We start from the raw sequence: 15804 nt of genomic DNA on the forward strand, positions 1-15804 counted from the left end.
TATGATGCTGGGACTGGAAGGTTAAAGCAATGCCCAAAGGGTTAATGTGCAACGTTATTTTTTTGCCTTATGCATGATTTTATGTTTTCAGCGTCTATGTACGTACACAATTGTTTACCTTGTTATTTCTGATATTTATATTAGAAAATTTAGATACTTTATAATTTTAACCAGCATTTTTAATAATGACACTTACACTTATTGTATTGTAATAAATGTCACTTTTAACACAGAAGAAAAGTTTAATTTTAAAAGTTTTTATTGTAATGGTGCCTTGCTTGAAGGATAACAAAAAAGTGAGAATTTCTTGATATTTTGAAATTAGCAGTTTTGAGCAATAATCTGTCCTGCAATAGAATAATAACAGTAAGTTTTAAGGCATCATTTTGAATGTCTGGTTGGCTTGTAATAGCTTTTGTTTCAAAATGGCAATAGTGATTAACTTATACTACATTTTGCAGAAGTGTTTTTGTTGCTTATACACATTTCAGATAACCAAGGTGGCCTTAATATGTAGCCTTAAAGCACTACCTCTTGACTGTGTTTTCAGAATGACTTAAAGTACTTGCATATAGAGTATTCAAAGTGATAGATTATTAGATTTGCTGTGTGTCTGACAAGAGAGACATTTATTCTGCAGTGCCTGAGAATCATTTAAATAATAAACGTCAGTGGGAAATATTCCCATATGTGAATGTACAATACAAAGGCTTCATCCTTTTGATATACATGTTGGGCATTTTTTCCTTCTAATAAGTTTGTTTTTTCTCTATGTTGTAGAATATATTTGGGAATTCAAAGCATGTTGATTACAGTCTAAAACTGATAATACACTTAAAAAATTTCCCGTAAGTAATCTTATGAAGGGATTTTAAAAATTGCATTCCAGGCAACTGGCTTCCAGGTACGCAGACTTTGAAACAATTTTCCCACAGAAACGGTTTTATGGTGATTTAAACTGGTGATTGAGTTCTCAGGCCAAGCCGCCCAAGACTGGCTTGACCCTAATATACTGACCTGTGATACTGAAGGTGCTTGCCCGGATTGGAGGTCCTGCAGACAGGGTAGCGTGAGCAGTTTGGAGGAGGGACAGTGCAACCTTCCACCTCTGCTACTGAGAACAAGGTTTGTCTCGCTTCAATATTTGCACCCTTCTCCGCCCCCCGTGTCCTTGCGGTCCAGGTGCACACCTGGGAGTTTTACCTTACCGCCTCCTGCCCCAATTGGCAGCCTTCCTCCTGGCCTCTGCCCCCTCCTCCTGAGTTCTTCATCTTACAAAGCCACCCACCTTTCTACTCCCATGAATGAGTTTTCTAAATGCAGCTGAGATCACCTGGTGCCAAAAAGGAGGCAATCTGATGAAACCTCTTCATAGGAAGAGTTCCTGCCTGGTGATTATCCTCCTATACCCGAAACTCATTGACATACCTGCATCAGGCAGTTACCACCCTCTGCTGCAGCTGCATTTTGAAAAAGAATGCCTGGTTCTTTAGGAGAGAACCCACTGATTCTCACAGAGAAGGGCAATGTTGCCAAGTACCATGAAAACACATTCCCAGCATTTTATGGTAGGACAGCAATAACTGGGGTCGGGGCAGGTCTTTCCCATCTCATCTCTTCCTCAGGGCGAGTTCTCCACTGGTCTTGCTTTTACTTTTCTTCCACTTAGGAACCCACAGATTTTTCTTAACATCTTCAGGAAATCTTTACCTCTGATGTATATCTCCCTGAGGAAGACCCTTCTGGATCCTGAAATGGTTCATTATATTAATGGCATTCCTTATGCTCTCAGGGAAATGCTTAGGTGGTGTTGCAAAAACGTGCGTTTCCTAGATTTGCAAAATTCAGATTTTGTGCCCTGATAGAACCAAACTATGAATATGCTAGCATTTTCCAAGCACGGTTCACAACTGGAAAATATTTCTGTAGTAGATGAATATTAATTGTGCACTTTAATTCTTTTTTAAGCACCTTATTTGCAAACATTCCAGTGTATAACAGGTTGTGAATTTTAATCACACAAATAGCCCTGCTGCTGGGGTAGAAGAGTGGTGTAGCCCCAATGTGGTGTGAAGGATCCCAGGGCCGCTCCAGGATGCATTACACATGTGTGATGAGAATGAGTGCTTCTAAAATAAAACCTGACATTTACACTTTCACAAAGGCCTTTATGTATGTTATTAAACAAAAAAGTTTGTATTTTACTTTGGGATACATAGGTTTGAAAAAGAGCCCGGCAGGTTTATGTTCCCAGTGTTTTTGTCTGGATAATCTCCATGTGAATGGGACCAGTTTTGAACCTGTGCTTCCTGGGGTGGAAGAGAAGCCAACCAGGAATGTTGTGCTGACTGGAAGGGATTCAGGCCCTAATGACAGCGTTGCTGGAGCTGACACTCCCTGTGGTGGACGTGGAAGATTGGAAAAGCTGTATTGGAAAACAGAAAAACAGACACTTTAAAACAAAGTGCTCTAAGGCCAGGTACGGTGGCTCATGCTTGTAATCCCAGTGTTTTGGGAGACTGAGGTAGGAGGATTGCCTGAGCCCAGTGGTTCTAAACCAGCTCAGGCAACTTGGTGAGACCTTGTCTCTACAATAACAAAAAATGAGCCGGGCATGGTGTTGTTTGCTTTTAGTTCCAGTTACCTGGAAGGCTGGAGGCAGACGAATTGCCTGAGCCCTGCAGGTTGAGGCTGTGGTGGCTGTGAGCATTCCACTGCATTCCAGCCTGAGCGACAGAGTGAGACTCAGACTCAAAAACAAAAAAAGGCTGGGTGCAGTGGCTCAACCTGTCATCCCAGCACTTTGGGAAGCCGAGGCAAGAGGATTGCCTGAGCCCGTTGGTTCGAGACCAGCCTGGGCAACTTGGTGATACCTCGTCTCTACAATAATTCACAAAAACTAGCCGGGCGTGCATCTATAGTTCCAGCGACTTGGAAGACTGAAGTGAAGGGAACGCCTAATCCCAACAGATCGAGGCTGTGGTGGCCATGAGCGTGCCACTGCCCTCAAGCCTGGGCAACAAGAGTGAGACTGAACTCAAAAACAAAAAAGTTCTCTGCATATTATAAAGTCTTTTTGTGAATTACAGAAAATGCACTAACAGAAAATAGTACTTAAGGAATGACATCCTCATGCATGCAATATTTGGGAAAGATCCAATGTTTTACAAGTAGATTTAGAAAACCAAGTTTTAAAGAAATGGAGCTCGGCCGGGCTCCGTGGCTCAGCCTGTAATCCCGCGCCTTTGGGAGGCTGAGGTGGGTGGATTGCCTGAACCCGCGGGTTCGAGACCCACCTGTGCAGCGAGACCTCATCTCTACAATAAATCAAAAAATCAGCCGGGCGTGGTAGTACATGCCTGTAATTCCGGCTACTTGGAAGGCTGAGGCGGAAGGATCGCCGGAGCCCAGCAGGTCGAGGCTGCGGCGGCCGGGAGCGTGGCACTGCACTCCAGTCTGGGCGACAGAGTGAGACTCCAACTCAAAAAAAAAAAAAGAAAAAAAAAAGGAGCTCGTTATTTCTTTGTGCTGTCCAACTAAGTATAAAGTTAAACTTCTAATAGAAAACGTTTGATAATGTCAACATAACTATAAAATGTCCATCAGAGAAAACGGTTCTCAAAGAAAATTGATTGATGACTATTTTGAAACAATTATTTATCTTCAATACAAGGCATATAGGCAAAGTGGTCTTAGTTTTAAGATTTCTCATTTGCACTGGGTGCGGTGGCTTATGCCTGTAATCCCTGCACCTTGGGAGGCCGAGGTGGGGGGATTGCTCAAGCCCACAAGTTCAAGACCAGCCTAGGCAATATAGCGAGACGTCATCTCTACAAAAAAACAAACAAAAAACTAGCCAGATATGGTGTCACTGCCACGACTGTGGTTCAAGACACTGTTGTGTCTAATTATTGCACTGGCCTCCCAACTGGTCTCCCTGCTTCTGCCTTTTTCTGTCTTCAGATCTCTCTCAACATAGCAGAGTGAGTCTGTGAGAGATCATGTCACTCGGTTCTAGAGGCTCCCCTTCTTACTTCAATAACAGAAAGACAAATAACCTGGTTAAAAAGTAGGCAAAGAATCTGAATAGACATTTCTCCAAAGCAGAACACCAATGGCCAGTAAGCACATGGAAATATGTTCATTATTATTCATCAGGAAAATGCAAGTCGAAACCACTATGAGGAATCACTTCACATCCACTTAGAATAATTAGTAAAAAATATAATAGCAAGTGTTGGCAAGGATATGGAGAAATGGGAAGCTTCATACGTTGCTGGTGGATTGTAAATCGTGTGGCCATTTTGGACAAGTTTGTTGGTTCCTCAAAATGTTAAACATTGAGTTACCATATGACAGCAATCTCATTCTTAAATTGAGATACTGCACAGTGCACCCTTTCAAAGTGGAGACTGGGTCCAGTGAACTACAGGCACATGCCATTATGTCCAGCTAATTTTAAAACTTTTTTATTGTTTTGTTGCTGTAGAAACGGTGTCTCACTTTGTTGACCAGGCTGGTCTCAAACTCCTGCCCTTAATGCCCTCAAGTCTCAAGTGATCCTCCTCCTTGGTTCCGGTTTCCCAAAGTACTTTGCCTCTATATACTTTAAAAGGATGAATTATGCAGTATCTGAATTTCATCTCAATAAAAAAACAAACTACCAAAAAAAAAAAAGAAAGAAAGAATCCATCAACCGATAAAATGGTACAAACTTATGGATGATGAAAATGTTTCAAATTGATTGTGGTAATGTTTGCACAACTCTGTGAATATACTTAAAACCATTGAATTGTACACTTCAAGTGGGGGAACTTTGTGATATGTGATATATCTCAATAAATCTGCAAAACATAATGAATGAATGAATGAATGAACTCTGTGTGAACTACCAAAGTCTAATACTTATTTCGAGGCTTTGTGGGAAAGTAGCTTCAGGAATCCAGCCAATACCAAAATAGTTCAAATTATGAGGTGGTGTTAATTTACCTGCATTGTCATTTTTCTAGATTTTATAATATTTGCCTTATTTCTCAGACTTTTAAAATGTAAAGTGTATTTAAAAAAATCACTTCTTTTTTCTTAAGGAGTGCCTCCAAATTATATAAGCATTAAGGCTTAAATGAAGGACTGCTCCTGGCCATAGCAGTGATCAAAACAGACATACATACTTGCCTTATAGAACTCATATTTCAGTATGAGAAGAAAAATAAAAACTAGATAAATAAAGTATATGATATGATGGGTGCTGCTGGGAGAAAAATAGCGGTCCAGGGGGATCATTCGTAGAGGAGGCACTGTGGCTTTAGGTAGGGTGGCCACGTAGGCTTCACTGTGAAGGAATTCAAACTTGGAAGATCAATGTGGATTTCTAGGGGAAGAGCTAATCTTTCTCCACATTGTCTTAATTGTTTTGTATATGCTTTTTGAGAAGAGTCTGGTTATGTTGAAGAGTATCCAGGGGACCCAAAAAACCTGGAATTATCTTTTGGTGGGCAGGCTCCTTGTAGCACAGGCTTCCTCCACTAGGAAGTGTTCTAGGAACCCATTGGCATCAGTGAACCAGCCAGTGTTGTGAGAGGCTGCGTTTGGCTTCAGTGAATTTTTTTTTTTTTTTTTTGAGATTCTTTCAACACGTTTGCGCATTTCATGATGGATGATTTATTAGGGCACCTGCCCACACAGCACTGAGTGTTCAGTTTTTGGCAAAAAAACGCCATGACTCCCATGCCCCATGCTTCTTATTCGCCTGATTTCACCCTGGGCAACTTTTTTTTTTTTTATTCCCTAGATGAAAAAAGTCCTCAGAGGGAAACGTTTTATTGACGTGAAAGAGTTGAAACAAAAAATCACCAGAAGCACTAAAAGGCATCATAGTTGACAAGTTCAAAACAGTTCAAAAACAGCTGTGAGCAGTGGAAAAAGCATCTCGATAGGTGTATTGCATCAAACGGAAAGTACTTTGAAGGTGACTGAAGTTTAAATATGTAAGAATACATACACAATTGTTCATAAGTAAATTCCGAGTTTTTTGGGTCCCTCCTCAGACACATTTTTTATGCTGTCAAATCATCTTCCTACTCAGTAGATCTTAGGGATACTTTTTCCCTCCAAAAATATGTGTTTTTATATTTTAAAAGATTTACTAATTTGTTCAGAAAAAATACCAACTTCGACTTTGCTATTTAAAAGTGAACATATGTTTAAAAAGGATAATGTTGAATTATTTTTTATACTCTTTTTTTTTTGGTTATCCTGCATTTCTTTTAGGGTGTTTGTCTTTTTTTTTTAATTGATTTGTGAGATTTCTTTACATACTAAGATTCTAAGCACCATCTTTCTCATATTTGCCCCCCCATAATCTTATTTTAGATTCAAGGGGTACATGTGCAGGTTTGTTACGTAGCTATCTTGCGTGATGGTGAGGTTTGGACTTTTACTGAGCCCATTCCCCAGGTGATGAGCATGGTACCCAATGACTGCTTTATCATCCCTTACCACTCTCTCTCTTTCCCCACTTTAGGAATCTCAGTGTTTGTTGTTTCCATCCTTGTGTCCATGTGTGGCAAATAGATATATATTTATATATTATTCAGATAGCAGTCTGATCACACATGGTTCAACAACACTCAGATAACAAGTCAAATATCATCAGATGTTAAAGACTGGTCTTCAAACATTATAGCCAACAATGCCACATTTACCCATGGTCTTTCTGACATAAAACTACATCCACACCTCGGTGGCCACCAAACCATTCAGCAAAGCTGCCTTAACTGTGAGCTATTTGAAGCCTCCAGTTTGAGCACTATGGATTATTTTTTTCAGGCTCTGAATAGCTCTAGGGATCTCAGCAAGTGTTGGAGGAACGAGTTCAACCTTGGCACAGGACCAAAATGTGGCCAATTGAGGCTTCGAATAAGTCACAGCAGCGTTCACCAGCGCCGGGGCTTTCTCCACAAGGTTCCGGACAAATTGGGCCATGGTTCCAGGATGGAATGTCCATCACCCCCGGCAAATATATTTTTAAATCAGATAATTGACTAGCAAAAGGTAGTTCTGTGATTTTAAACTTTGCTTATGTAATTTTTCTATGTAATAGAATATTCGGAGTTTTATTTAGCCAATATATTATTTTTTCCCTAAAATTCTAAATTTGTATGCATTCTTTTTAAATTATTATTATAAAGATGTGGAGTACAATTCAGGGTTAGGTATACAAACGTAGATTAGGCAGGTACCCTTGATGAGGTATGTGCATGCATTCTTAAACAGATCTCCATTTCAAGAGTAGAATAATATATTCTAGGCTTTTAAGTTCATTAAAAATACATTTACCTTTAATTCACCTAGAATTTACTTTGTTAAGCAATATGAAGCAAGAGTATTTAATTCCAATATCTTTAGCCAAGTATCTCAACTGGTTAATAAGTTGGTTAAATAATTTGGGTTTTTTCCCCTTTATTTCAATAGCTTTAGGTGGTACAAATAATTTTTGGTAACATGGTGGCATTGTATAGTGGCAAAGAATGCTGGGCTTTAAGTGTCCCCACCACTCTCACCTGTGTACATGAAACATGATAAGTAATTTTTCAAATCTCCATCCCTTTCCCCCTCCCACTTCTGAGTCTCTGGTGTTCATTAAATCGTTCTCTCTGCCTTTGCAGATCCTTAGTATAGCTCCCACTTATAAGTGAGAACATGTGGTGTTTGGTTTTCTGTTCCCCAAAAATGTTCTCCAATTTCATCCAATTTACTACAAAAGACATGATTGCATTCTTCTTGACAGCTGAATAGTGTTGCATAGTGTATATACCATATTTTCATTATCCACTTAGCAGTTAATGAGCATGCAGGCTGATTCCACATCTTTGCAATTGTGAATTGTGCTGTGATGAACATGTGAGTGCAGGTGTCTTTTTTATAAAGCAAATTCTGTTCCTTTGGGTGGATACCTAGCAGCCGGACTGCTAGGTCAAATGGTAAATCTATATATAGTTCTTTGAGAAATTTCCATACTGCTTTCCATAGACTTTGCACTAATTTACACTCCCACCAACAGTATATAAGTATTCCCTTTTCTCTGCATCCATGCCAGCATCTATTGTTTTTTAAAAATCTTTTATTAATGGCAATTCTGACAGGTGTAAGGTGATATCTCATTTTGGTTTTAATTTGCATTTCCCTCATAATTAGTGATGTTGAATATTTTTTCATTTGTTTGTTGGCCATTTGTATATCTTCTTTTGAGAGATATCTATTCATGTCACTTGCCCACTTTTTAATGGGCTCATTTGCTTTTTTCTTGCTGATTTATTTGAGTTCTTTGTAGATCCTGGATATTAGTCCTTTGTCAGATGTATAGTTTGTGAATATCTTCTCCCATTTTATAGGTTGCCTATTTGCTCTGTTGATTATTTTTTTTGCTGTGCAGAAACTTTTTAGTTTAAGTCCTACTTATTTATTTTTGTTTGTATTGCATTTGATTTTCGGGTTTTAGCTGTCAATTCATTGCCTAGGCCAATGTCCAGAAGAGTATTTCCTAGGTTTTCTTCCAGGATTTTTATGGTTTCAGGTCTGACATTTAAGTTTTTACTCCCATCTTGAGTTAATGTTTGTATATAGTGAGAGATAGGGATCTAGTTTCATTTTTCTGCATGTAGCTACCAATTTTCCCAGCACCATTTGTTGAATAGAGTGTCCTTTCCCCAGTGTATATATATACTTTTTTTCTTTGTCAAAGTTCAGTTGGTTGTAAGTATTTGGGTTTACCTCTGGATTCTCTATTCTGTGGTTCATGTGTCTGCTCTTGTATCAGTGCTGTGTTGTTTTGGTTATTATAGCCTTGTAGTATAATTTGAAGTCAGACAATGTGATACCTCCAGCTTTGTTCTTTTTACTTAGGATTGCTGTGGCTATTCTGGCTCTTTTTTTGGTTCTTTTTTTGAATTTTAAGATTGCTATTTCTAATTCTGTGAAAAATGACATTAGTAGTTCTATAGGGATTGCATTGTATCTGTAGATTACTTTCGGTATTATGGTCATTTTAACAATGTTTATTCTTCCAATTTATGAGTATAGGATATTTCTCCCTTTATTTGTGCTCTCTACACTTTCTTTCATCAGTGTTTTATAGTTCTCCTTGTAAATATCTTTTACCTCCTTGGTTAAGTATATTCTTAGGTATTTTAGCTTTTTTGGCTGCCATTGTAAATGAAATTGAGTTCTTGATTTGATTGTTAACTTGGTCACTATTAGTGTATAGCGGTGCTACTGATTTGTGTGTGTTGGTTTTGTATCCTGAAACTTTACTGAATTCATTTATCCAGTCCAGGAGTCTTTTGGAGAAGTCTTTAGGAATCTCTAGATATAGGATCATATTGTCAGCCTACAAAGATACATTGATTTCTTCTTTTCCAATTTGGATGCTCTTTATTGCTTTCTCTTGCCTGATTGCTCTGGCTAGGACTTCCAGTACTACGTTGAATAGGAGTGGTGAAAGTGGGCATGCTTCCATGAGTCCACTTCTGAGGTGGAATGTGTTCAACTTTTCTTTGTTCGGGATGATATTGATGGGTTTGTCATATATGGCTTTTATTATTTTGAGGAATGTTCCCCTTTTGCCTGTTTTGCTGAGAGTTTTTATCATGAGGAGATGCTTGGTTTTGTCAGATACTTTTCCTGCATCTATTAAAATGATCACATGATTTTTGTTTTTAATTCTGTTTATGTGGTAAATCATGTTTATTGACTTACATATGTTGAACCATCCTTGCATCCCTGGAATAAAACTCTCTTGATTGTTGCGGATTATTATTTTTTTTTATGTGCTATTGCATTTTGTTTGCTAATATTTTGTTGAGGGTTTTCACATCTATGTTCATCAGGAATATTGTTCCATAGATTCCTTTTTTGTTGTGTCTTTTCCTGGCTTTGATATCAGAGTGATATTGGCTTCGTAGAATAAGTTAGGGAGAATTCCCTCCTCTTCAATCTTGTGGAATAGCTTTAGTAAAATTAATACCAGAAGAATTTGAAAGTCTAGTAGAATTTGGCTGTGAGTCTTTCAGGTTCTGGACTTTTAATTATTATTTCAATCTTGCTACCCATTATTGGCCTGTTCAGGGATTTTATTTCTTCCTAATTCAAGGTGGGGGAGGCTTGTATGTTTCCAAGAATGTATCCATTTCCTCTAGACTGTCTAGTTTGTTTGCCCTAGGGTCCAGTTTAACTCCAATGTTTCTTTGTTGACTTTCTGCCTATATAATCTGTTTGTTGCTGTCAGTGGAGTGTTGAAGTTTCCTACTATTATCATATTGCTGTCTTTTTTTTTTTTAGATCTAGTAGAATTTGTTGTATAAACCTGAGTATTCTGATGTTAGGTGCATATATATTTAAAATTTTTATGTCTTCCTGTGTGGTTGATCCATTTATCATTATGTAATAACTGTCTTTGCCTTTTTTAACTATCATTACTTTAAAGTCTGTTTCATCTGACAGAAATGGCTACTCCTGCTTGCCTTTGTATTCTATTTGCATGGAATATTTTTTTCCTACCCTTTTACCTTTAATCTATAGGAGTTTTTGTTAAGTGTGTCTCCTGAAGGCAGCAGATATTTGGATTGGGTTTTTTAATTCATTCTGCCAGTCTGTATCTTTTTAGTGGGGCATTGAGAGCATTTACATTCAGGGTTAATGATGATATGTATGTAAGGCACTATTCCATTCATCATGTTGGCTATTATCTGATTGCTTTATTTATTTACTTATCTGTCTATCTATTATGTTGGTATTCCAAAAGTCCTGTGAGCTTTCTGATTTCCAGTGTTTTTCTACGGGTATATTTTGTTCCATATTTGGAACTCCTTTGAGTATTTCTTGTAGAGCTAGTCTAGTGGTGACACATTTCCTCAGTTTTATGAGAAAGACTTTATTTCTCTTTCATTTATGAAACTCAGTTTTGTGGGTACAAGATCTTTGGCTGACTGTTATTTGAGGAGATTGAAGATGGGGCCCCAGTCCCTTCAGGTTTGTAGGATTTCTTCTGAGAACTCTGCTTTACCTTTTAAAAAATGAATTAAGAAAGGTTGATTTATTCAAGGCACAATGAGCAGGATAACAGTGAGAGTGTCTACTGTCTGTTGATGATGGGTTTACCTTTGTAAGTCATTTGATGATTTTGTCTCACTGCTCTTAAAATTCTTTCTTCACATTAACTATAACCTGATGATTATATGCCTTGGGGATGACCTTTTTGCAACGAATCTTTCTTGGGTTCTTTGAGCTTTTTGTATTTGGATGTTTAAGTCTCTGGCAGGCAAGGTCAGAGAAGTTTTCCTCAAGTATTCCCTAAAATCAGTTTTCCAAACCTGTTGTTTTCTGTTCTTCCTCAGGAACACCTGTGATTCTTAGATTTGGATGTGTTACATAATCTCACTTTTCTTGGAGGCTTTGTTCCATTTTATTGATTCTTTTTCTTTATTGTTGTCTGATTGCATTAATTCAAAAGACCAGTCTTCAGGTTCTGAGATCCTTTCTTCTACTTGTCAAAACTTTCCACCGCACTTTTTACTTTCCTAAATGATTCATTTATTTCCAGAATTTCAGCTTGTTGGTTTTTTTTTTTTTTAAGCAGGATTTGTTGAGAGGACAGAAAAGCTCCTACAGTGGGAGGGGACCGAAGGGGTTGCCTGGTTTTGCTTTTTTTTTAAGGAGCCTATTGCGGGGGTCCAGCCCCGCAAGGTCGTGGGTTTTCCTGAAGGAGAGACGGATAGGCGAAAGACGAAGATAATATACTCGAACACCTGCTTCCTGAACAGATGACAATTTAATGTTAGTTAACACAGAGCTTTTATACCATTCGTAAAGGGGCAAGACAAAGAAAATTCCTTCATGTACATATGCTCTACAAGTTACCACCATCTAGTGGTCTTAGCAACAAACAAGCCAAGAACCCTGTAATCATTCAGACAATGAGTCTTATTCATAAGGCCAACGATGATAGTTTTAGTCCAAAGTCCCGAATTACAGTCCTTGAGCTGTCTCCAGAAAGTTTCCAAGTGTAAAGTTCTTCATGTAGCAGTAGTTTTCCTTCTGGGGCTTTATGGCCTTCAGAGTTGTGTAATCGCCTTTCTTGTCCAGGTGTCTTCGTTACTTTTCTCTTATCCTGCAGTGTTTGTTTCTAAAGAGAACTCAAAAGAAGCTTTTAGTAATGTTTCCCAGGCCCCCAAGGTTGCTTTCTGTCTTTAGCTAAGTTATCATAAAAGTGTCTGATTAGTATATTATGAGTTCAGTGAAAACCCACTCTATAAATGTTAACCTAGAGTTTTAGCTATTGAATTAAGTAAAAACCTTAACGATTAATCTTTATCCTAAGTCAGTGAAAACAGTGTTATAAGTCACCTACATAACTCCTAGATAAGTGTTAAAACTTATAATGAATTCATAATGAACTTACTATAAACTTGTGCTTCTAAAAAACCTTATATCTAAACACAAAACTACATAATTCTAAATCAAATAAGGAGTGAATATACTTATATCATTTATTACTTAAGCAGTATCTAGTAACTTATAACCAAGTGAAAGAAAGCATTCTTGATGTGCTTCAGAGTTTAACCCTTGCATATGTTAGAAAAGGCCAAGTGGCATAGTGGGAAATGGAAAAATGAACCATGACATTCTCAGGTTACCTGTGAGTACTTCACATAAACATGCCATTTTCTTCTTCCACGACTGCACAGAATTCTTCGGCGATACCACACAGCAAAGATGGAAGACAGAAGGGCCTCAGCTGCCCAGACTTGCTTTGCGGCCGGGGGTCCTCAGCGCACCCGGACTTTGTCAATTAGGTGGGCCTCCAAGGCTGGCTCCCAACAGCCTATCTCTTTGGATAATTTTTCATTCATGTCCTGAATAGTTTTTTAAATTTATTTATGTTGGTTTTTAACTTTTTGCCGAATCTCACTGAGTAATTTTATAATCAACCTTTTGAATTTTCTCTCTGGAACTTCAAAGATTTCATTTTGGTTAGAGTCCATTGCTGAAGGGTTCATGTAGTCTTCTTGGGGTGTTGAAGAACTCTGATTTTTCATATTGTCAGAATTATTTTTCTGGTTCCTTCTCATTTAGATAGACTAGCTCTTTTTATTTGAAGTTGGCAGGGGGCTAACATAGGCACTGTAGGATTTCCTTGGTTATATGTTGCCTTGGTGTGGTGAATTTCTCTATTGCCAGCTGTGGAAGTCCTGTGCTGGTCCCTGTGCGGGCTCAAGGCATCCTGAGTGGCTAGGTTGGCTTCAGTAGTGGTGTTGGCTAGGGTCTGAGATCAGACCTTTCCCAAAGCTGAGGGGTATTATATCAGATGTGATGGACTGTGCTGTTAACCTCCAGCCAGGAGACTGCACTTGCAGGAGAGAACCAGCTGCCATGGTGGCTATGGGCTTTCTCCTTGGCATGTGTTTCTCCAGAGAATTGCCCAGCCAACCTAGGTGGTGGGTGGGGCTGTGGGGATCACCCAAGTTTTCTGTTTTGAGCCTTCCAAGGGGGTATGAGGGAAAGGAAAAGCACTCTTGGCTACCCCAGCGGGGACTGGAAAGGAGTCCCCAGCCCCTGAGGTGATGCTGTTGTGTAGAGAAGACAGGCAGTTACCTTGGAAGTGAAAGGTTGCTATCACAATGAGTCTCACCCATCTCCTTGACATTTGTCTCAGGCAGTCTGCGTTCTAAATGTCAAAGTGCAGTCGGCAGTGGCAGTGGGGCTTCAGGCGTTTTCATGCAGCCTGCCCTAGCCAGGTACTGTCTGCCACTGTGGAGTTTGCCCTTGGGGCCCATCCCCTCCTGGTATGCTTAGAACTCAGCTGCCAGCAAGAGTGATTTCCTGGGATATGGTGGCTAGGGCTGCTCAGGGCTTTTTTTTTTTCCTGCACCACTCCACGTGGGTTTCAGCAGAGCACGGCTGTGGATAAGGCAGTTTCTTATGAGGGACTGGAGTCCCTCAAGGCTCAGGGCCCCCTCCGAGTCTGTGCCAGAACTCGTGAATTTCTCTCACTCACCTTCCCCACTGCATGCAGAGACTGCTTGGGGCCTGTGCCATGATCTAGGCGAGAGTCTGGCTAGCTCCAGCCCAGGTCAATTGATTTTTCTCCTTTGCACCATGTGGCTATTATCTCTTCTTTGATTAGTCTTGGGGCATGCTGCTGCTCCTGTTCCTCTCTGGCTGCTGAGGAAATGTTCTATCTTGGTTCACCCCACAGGAGAAACACACTGTAACTGTCTCTTATCAGTCATCTTAACCCTTTTCTCAATAATTTGTTAAATTTCAAATATTGCCTTTATCTCATAGTACAAATGTGTATCTACTTGCCTTGTTTCTGGATTTTCTCATCTGTTCATTTTGACTTACATATTCTTCTGAACAGGTACTACATCCAAAAAAAAAATTTTTTTTAGCTTTATGCTGTAGCTTTATTTATTATTATGATTTTTTTATCAATATTTTTTATTATGATATTGTGGGGTACAGTTAAGGGTTAGGTATACAATTACGTTTCATTCAGGCACCCTGTTGATAAGAGGTGTTTCCCCATCCCCAGACAGATATTTGCTACTGTTAATCCCATCTCCCTCCCCCACCCCCATGGTTTCCCAGTACCATTAGTCATTTTCTTATAGTATTACATTGGATGTTCAAGGTCCATTATATGAGTGAGAACATGTGATACTCGGATCTTTGTTTCTGTGAGAGGTCACTCAGTATTATAGACTCTAGTTCCATCCAGATTGCTGCGAAATTCATGATTTTGTTCTTTTTTATGGCTGCGTAGTATTCCATCGTGTATTTGTACCACTTTTTTAAATTCAGTCCTCTTTTGATGGGCAGCATGGTTGCTTCCAGGTTCTTCGCTGTAACTTTAAATTTGGTAGACTATTGTACTCGTTTTTCTCTTTTCCCAAAACTATTTTAACTAGATTTGGCATTTATTGCTTGAGAAATAAAAAGTATCAAAAGAAGAGCTCTTGATTCTGGAAGTGAAGTGATGTGCTAGGTGGCACACTTGCCAGGTTATGGTCATGATAAAGAAGAGAGAGTCGAGTTGGAGAGTAAGTAAAGTGGCCCCTAATATTCATGATGGGTGTAGGTGGATGAGGTGATAGCAGCCTAATTGTAGCCACTGTTAACTTTAAGGACTGACTCAGGCAATGCCAGGAAAATCTCATTTTCTCCTTTTTTTTTCTATTCCGTTTTTTCATTATCTGAATTTATCTTTTTGCAGGTTGGAAACTAGTGAATACAGTCGTATGGGCTTTCCTGTTCTCTGCCACATTGATTGCATTGCAAACATCATTGTATTTGAGATAACTCACATGATTATTCAGGCGCTCAAAAGCTTTTTGAGAACTAAACCTCATCTACATCTGGGCAGTATTAGTAATTAGAAGAGAGGTGAAATTGATTGTGGTTTAAATTCCTTTATTTGGAATGAGAACTATTTTAACTATGTTAAATACAGCTAGCACATGCTAGGAACTCAGAATATTAAATGGCAATTTAATTGGTATAGAGTTTCTTAGAGAAGGGTTAGTTCAGTAAGATTATATAGCTTTAGCTAAAAATAGGTTTATTTGATGTAGTATAAAGAGATTAGACTGTGACCTATATATTTTAGCTTCTGCTTTTAGTTCTTTGCTATTTAGGACTATGTGGTTTCTTATTAAAAGAAATTATTGGTTCTGTTTTTTTTGTTTTTTTGTTTTTTTTTGAGTTGGAGTCTCACTCTGTCGCCCGGACTGGAGTGCAGTGGCC

At 38.8% G+C, this 15804-nt stretch overlaps 1 pseudogene across 1 annotated transcript; it reads right to left on the reverse strand.

Moving 5' to 3' along the window:
- Window positions 1-6672: 6672 nt before the first annotated feature.
- LOC103268578 lies at window positions 6673-7006 on the reverse strand (annotated as a pseudogene). Its single transcript, XR_002482418.1, has one exon. The product of XR_002482418.1 is annotated as an ATP synthase subunit g, mitochondrial pseudogene (transcript).
- Between the last annotated feature and the right edge of the window lie 8798 nt (window positions 7007-15804).

The sequence above is a fragment of the Carlito syrichta genome, unplaced genomic scaffold, assembly GCF_000164805.1.
Source record: "Carlito syrichta isolate Samal-C Ts95f unplaced genomic scaffold, Tarsius_syrichta-2.0.1 Scaffold308850, whole genome shotgun sequence".
Lineage (NCBI taxonomy): Eukaryota > Metazoa > Chordata > Mammalia > Primates > Tarsiidae > Carlito > Carlito syrichta.